This window comes from Penaeus monodon, chromosome 10, assembly GCF_015228065.2.
Source record: "Penaeus monodon isolate SGIC_2016 chromosome 10, NSTDA_Pmon_1, whole genome shotgun sequence".
NCBI lineage: Eukaryota > Metazoa > Arthropoda > Malacostraca > Decapoda > Penaeidae > Penaeus > Penaeus monodon.
In genome coordinates this window covers 16,633,073-16,640,572 of record NC_051395.1, presented here as the reverse complement: position 1 = coordinate 16,640,572, position 7,500 = coordinate 16,633,073, and positions in this window count along the sequence as shown.

Sequence of the window (7,500 nt, the reverse complement as noted above, 5' to 3'; positions counted from 1 at the left end):
ACAACACCACATCCAGTCGTGAAAAGCGTGGTGCGGCAAGACACCTCATTCAGTCATATTGTAGTAGTCAAAGCAAAGGGTAAAAAGCAACACTGAGATGATCGGAGGCTGTCGAGGAAATTACTTGACAGCGTCTTTACAGGAATTCGTGTGAGATATTCTCTTCGCTGATAACGTCTTCAATATTGCCTGCCGCCACAGTGCAGCAACAAGCCAACCAGTGCGAAGATGGACTGCGGCTGGTAATTGAATCTATGCGCTTTGTATGATATGTCTACATACATCCACACAACACACACACACATGAAAAAAAAAAATCTGTTTTATCATCACTGAAATTTCAGTCCACAGGTGTCTTTTGATCTTAAAATACAGCTTACCTAAAGGGACATGGTTCAGCTGTTCTATGACTCATACCCTAAACAGCTGTCAGAACACAGTATGGAAAAATTAGTATATCAATTTTATATCATATAATATAAGTATTTATGATATATATATATATATATATATATTATATATATATATATATATATATAGTATAATATATATATATATTATTTATGTATATATATATATATATATATATTATATATATATATATATTATATATATATATATATATATATATATATATATATATATATATGTATATATATATATATATATGTGTGTGTGTGTGTGTGTGTCAACTTCAACCCGTCGGTATGAGAGGTAACGCCAGTTGACGAACATATTATGGCATTGAGACAGAAGCATTTTTTTGTCTTCAAATCTCTTATCGTTGTGTACGCTTCTACCGATGTTTGTAAACTCGATGAGAAAGAGGCATTCTAAGCCAGACTCACATCTGTGGCAGACAGATGTCCCCGGCGAGATATTCGCATTGTACTGGGCAACTTCAATGCGGTATCCAACTGTGAACAAGCTGGCTACGAGATGTCTGTCGGTTCCCGTGTCTCGGGAGCTGATCTCAGTGGCGAGAACAGTCTCCTTCTCTGGAACTTTGCTAGGTCCCAGAGACTGAGGATTTCTGGCTCCAACCCGCATTACTGGACATGGTAGAGCGATACAGGTACATTGGCCAAGGAGATCGACCATATTCTTGTCAGCACTCGCTGGAGGATCCACCAGAACTGCAGGATTTACTGGAGTGCCGAGGTCTGTGGCACTGATAATAGACTGGTTGTGGCTACTCTTTGGGTCCACTTTAAAACCCCCCCATCTCACAACTGGCCACTCAAGGGTGTTTCACTTGAACAGATTAAGGGAGGAGAAGTGTGTCCGGAGGTTTGCCATGGCAGTCTCTGATAGGTTCACAGAACTCGAAAACCTGACGGACCCTGTAGCTCTGTGGGATTCCTTTATGCACGAAACACTTGATGTAGCGCAGGAGTTCATTGGCGAATGCCCAAGGGCAAGGCAGAATTCCATTGCACTGGAAACATTGGGGGCCACAGAAGTGTGTTGTGTGGCTCAACTGAATGGCAATCAGGATTTGTGTCATTCCTTGGTGTGCAGGGCTCAGAAACTGCTGAGAAGAGACAAGGAACAGTTCATCAGGAATCTTGCTGAGGAGGTTCAAGGCCATTTCTTCACCCTGTCTACCAAGGCCTAAGAAAACTGAACTTCAAGCCCTCCTTGCAGCTGAATGCAGTCTGCTCAGTGGATGGACAGATTATCTCAGATCATGTTGGGGTTTGTACATGTTAGGTTAAGTATTTTAAACAGCTGTACTAGGTAGACCATCCAGCAGTTAGTCTGCAAGTGGTGTCAATGCCGGTGCCAGACCCACCCATCGAGGAACCTTAGGGAGGTGATCTCCAAGTTGAAGGGTGGGAAAAGCTGCAGGCATATGTGATATCCCTGCTGAACTGTTAAAGGCTAGGGGTGAACCTATACCACTGGCTTGTGTACGGTCTTGACTGCCATCTGACAGTCTGATTCCATTCTCCCTGACCTGTCCAGGTGTGATCATCCCTCTCTGGAAGGGGACTAGCAATTACTGTCGCATCACACTGCTCAATATACCAGGCAAGATTTTCACCCACATTCATCTGAAATGGGTCTGTGATCACCTACTAAGGCACCAGAGACTAGAGCAGTTTGGATTCACTCCTGGCAAGTAGACCGTATCCTAGAGCTTCGAGTCTTTGTAGAACACCGTTGGTGCATTGCGAATCGCTATGGGAGATTGTTGAGATGGGAATTCCAACATGGATTACTGGTTTAAGAACAAGCCTATATACTGGTACTAAAAGTGCTGTAAAGTGTGGTGGGGGCCTGTCGAGCTTCTTCCTTTGCTAACTCAGGAAAGAAGCAAGGCTGTTCTTGCACCAGCACTTTTCAACACCTGCATGGACTGGATAATGGGCAGAGCTACTATCTTACCTGAGTCTCTGAAATCACTGATGGCAGCTCTTGATGCATTTAGCAATAAGACGAAGCCCTTGGGCCTAAAGTTCTCTGGACCAAGACCAAGGTCAAAGACTTTGAGGGCTTGTTAGAAGAACCTGTTCACTTGATACATGCTTGTGGTGAGGAAGGTTGAAGTCACAGAGAACTTTACATACCTTGGTAGTGTAGTCCAGACCAGTCTGGCAGCAGGAGCTATGAACTCAGTCAACAAGAGCATTTGGAGATGTCGGTACCTATACAGAAGGACTAAGCTATTTGTCTTCAAGTCCTAGATACTGCCAATTTTGCTCTGTGGAAGTGTAACCTAGATGCTATCCAGTGCCTTGTAGTCTCGTTTTGATCTTTTTTGTAACAAGTCCCTATGTCAAATTCCAACCAACAGCTACACTATGAGACCGGCATGGGACCTATTACTTGCACAATCCGGGACCACCAACTCAGGCACCTAGCTCGCTTCCCTGTGGGTGACCTTGCCCATCAGAGTGTCTCTTTACGGGACAAATCTTGGTGGAGGCCTTTGGGACGACCTAGGAGGTCATGGCTTGGGCAGTATGAGGGCCTGCCTGAAGGCCTGCCTGATGGCTCGCCATGGACCCCCGTGGTTGGAAGCGAATGGTGGATGCGGCCTTGTCGGCGTCAGCCCCCCGATGATGATATATATATATATATATATATATATATATATATATATATATATATATACATAATATATATATATATATATACATATATATATCATCATCATCAACATCAACATCAACATCAACATCAACATCAACATCATTATCATTATCATTATCATTATCATTATCATTATCATTATCATTATCATTATCATCATCATCATCATCATCATCATCATCATCATCATCATCATCATCAACATCAACATCAACATCAACATCAACATCAACATCAACATCAACATCAACATCAACATCAACATCAACATCAACATCATCAACATCAACATCAACATCAACATCCTCCTCCTCCTCCTCCACCTCATCATCGGGGAGTTAAAGTATATATATATATATATATATATATATATATATATATATATATATATATATGTAATGTATATGCATATACATGTTATGTGTATGTATATATATGTGTATGTATATGTATAGACATATTATGTAAACACACACACACACACACACACACACACACACATGTATATATTGAGGCCAAAGTGAAATTGACCTTTTCTATAGAATATTCTGACGGAACACTTCGTTATCATAAACAAAAACTTGAAATTTTTATAATTCTTCTGGGAATCATAACGATATCGAGTCAATTATACAAATAATAATACAAATATACAAATAATTTCACTATGTCTGAATTCTGACTCCTGTCAGTCGGTGAGTGTTTTCTCTCTCTCTCTCTCTCTCTCTCTCTCTCTCTCTCTCTTATATATATATATATATATATATATATATATATATATATATATATGTGTATGTATATATAATTATATATATAATTATATATATAATTATATATATATAATTATATATATTTTTTTCTTTCTTTTTTTGTAAATAGCCCAGAAATGAAAATGGTAAATGTGCGTGTCCATACGCTCCCCATTCTTAGCAACAAACTGCCCACACACGGCGTTATATCAAAGTAATCCCTGTCTAGGCAGCGCTTGATAAGGTCGAATCGACTCAATCCCCAGTTTAGATTAGCTGACGAAACACCTGCGCTGTCCGGGAGCACAGATGTCTGGGTTACTGCTTGTGTGGGTGTAAAAAAATTCAAGCCGACAGCTGTGAATGGGTGTAGGGAGAATGGAGGGACGGAAAGAGAGAGGAACGGGGAGAGGAAGGGACAAGGAGACAGCGGGAGGGATAGAAAGGGAGAGAGAGAGGGGGGGAGAGAGAAAGAGAGAAAGAGAGAAAGAGAGAAAGAGAGAGAGAGAGAGAGAGAGAGAGAGAGAGAGAGAGAGAGAGAGAGAGAGAGAGAGAGAGAGAGAGAGAGAGAGAGAGAGAGAGAGAGAGGAGACAAAGAAAAATAGAGGGAGAAGGAGAGAGAGACAGAGAAAGGGAGAGCAGAGAGAGCGAGAGATAGACAAAGACAGATAAAGAGAGATAGATAGATAGCGATAGACAGGGAGATACAGAGGGAGAGGTATTTTCAACTAGATGAGCATTTTAGATTTCATTTATCAGTAACATCTATCATCATTTTCAGACTGTACATAAACTAATCAGTTAACCAGTTATCTCTGTCTCATCTCTCCTTCCTTCGATGATGCTTATACACTTTATATTTATGAATTACTAATATTACAAATTCCATTAATACTTCATTTTTATAACCGGCTATCCTTATGCGCATCAACGTTTGGTAGAAAAACCAAAACGAAACAAAGAATGAAAAAGTCAGTGATGAGCATAAACAATAAAGAGGAAGAGATGATGGTCGAAGAAAGAAGGGAAGATAAGCAGAAAGGGAAGGAACGAAAGAAAAGATAGACAGATATGGAGATGAATAGGAGGTAATGAGAGGAAAGATCAAAAGGATGTACGCGTGTGAATAGATTGATAAACAGGTGGATAAGCAGGAATAAACAGATACACGGATGGATGGATGGATGAATTGATAGATAGATAGAGAGACAGGCAGATAGACAGATATAAATAAATATAGATAGATAGCTAGACTAACTGGGTGACTGATAAATTGAGAGATAGATAGATAGATAGATCGATAGACAGATAGACAAGGCAGATAGACGGATGGAAGATGGATGGATGAATGGGTGGATAGCTGAAGAGATAGATCGATCGATCGATCGATCGATAGATAGATAGATAGATAGATAGATAGACATATAGATAGACTGATTAGGTAACTGACAGATTGACAGGTATATGAACAGATAGCCAACAAAAAGACAAACAGACAGACAGACAAACAGACATAGAACTAAGTAAATTAAATAAACATAGTCCATCGCAATTTCCCCATATTGGTTGAGCCAATTACCAGCTACGCCAATTTTTGAAATATTAAAATTTGTGATAGAACAATCAATAAATCCATGTCGGATGGAAAGAAAAATAGAAAGAAATATACTCTTACGCAACTAGGCGTGCAAAGGTGCCAGTTTTTCATTTTTTCCTTAGTAACAGCGTGACTGATCGTAGGCAAAACTTGTAATTTAGTTATACTCAAAGTTTTTAGATTGAACCTCAGAAATGGATTTAAAGTTCAGTAAAGTTAAGCACTGTATGTAGAAGGTCATATATGTTTGTCTTTGGGTCCGTTCCCGCAAGACAATTTAATAATTAATCAAAAAGAAATGTAACTAAAGGTAAATGAGGAACCTGCATACCCTTCATGTTAGTGGGCATTGTAAAAATCACTTGTAATTCTATATGCTTATCAATATCGTTATCGTTTCAAATATCGGCTAATACGGACTACGGGGAAACACGGGGGTGGGTGGGGGGGGCCGTTATCTATTATCACCAACGACCCACAAAAGTTTCCATACTGCTGTTGGCTTTGCCCTTTTTAGTTCTTTGAATTATTTTTTCTTAGAAGTTTCTTTGGATTTTTTATTTGCTTTTTATCTAAAAAAAAAAAAAAAACATTTGAATGTCAACTAGCCTGGCACATAAAATGTATTTTTTCATATTCGTTTTATTTTGCAGGCATCAGATCAAGGTTATATAACAAGGAACTTTTACAAAAACTCAAGGCATATTTTTTCGTCATTTATGCTAAATATTAGACGTCAGTGTATTACTTTGCTTTAGTTTACCTGCTCATTAAATCTGCTAAGCTTAATCTTGCATGAAAATGCTTATACTTTAGGAGGTTATTTTACTTACATCAGTCTATTTATAGTCTGTTCGCCAGCATTAATTTACTTCGCCTCTTTTGGTTTGAAAGGAAATCTTGTTTAATTACACCAATTTGTATGTTTCCTGCCACAGTTAAGTATGTCTCATTATTATTAATTATATTAATTATGTTCTTGAAAACTATGTAATATTTCTTCATTAACATTTCTCGATTTAATACTTGTTGCATTTTCATCTATGCTTGAAAATGTATTAAAACTCGAGTCTAAACTATAACGGTATTTTCAACAAAAGCTGATTTCTTTCGATCATTTGAAAATCGATCGAACTGTTAAAAACGCAGATGATTAAATGATAAGTGTGTGTGTGTGTGTGTGTGTGTGTGTGTGTGTGTGTGTGTGTGTGTGTGTGTGTGTGTGTGTGTGTGTGTGTGTGTGTGTGTGTGTGAAGGAAATACATTCACATTAGATAATGATAGGCTGATGAGAAAGAGGCAGAGAACTACATTAAAATTACAAGAGTAAATTCCAGTTGATCCCGTCATATCAAAGCACTTTTATTTCCTTAACACCCACACACACCCACAAAAACACACACACACACACACGCATATATATATATATATATATATATATATATATATATATATATATATATATATATATATATATATATATATATATATATATATATATATATATATATATATATATATATATATATATATATATATATATATATATATATATATATATATATATATATATATCTTTTTGCCTCTCTATCACACATGTTATCTCGTATACATGCCTGTAAAAAAATTATCGAATTTATTTAAGATCTTATTTAATCTCAATACATTCTACGTAATTCTGCCTTTCCTATATCTTTATTATCACTTCACTCACGTACTTGGGAGCAGAAAAAATCAAATGCGTATTTGTCTAACGTTTTTATTCTTATAATGACTATATCACTCGTTAATAGCATTTTTTTTTTTACTTTGAACAAGTTGAAAGCAAGGAAATAGTGGAAAGGAATGATGAGGAATGTAAAGAATGTCCGTAGGGTGTCCTCCCGCTACAACAGGAACACCAAGCTCACCGAGACAAACATCTGGCGAAATTGCCACGTACGAGCGAGATGGACGAAAGCTGCATTAACTAGAAAACAGGTGAAGTTGGGACTCAACACGCCTCGAAAAAATCGCTCTCTTGTGGTATCAGATTTAACACCAGCTAGGGTAGCA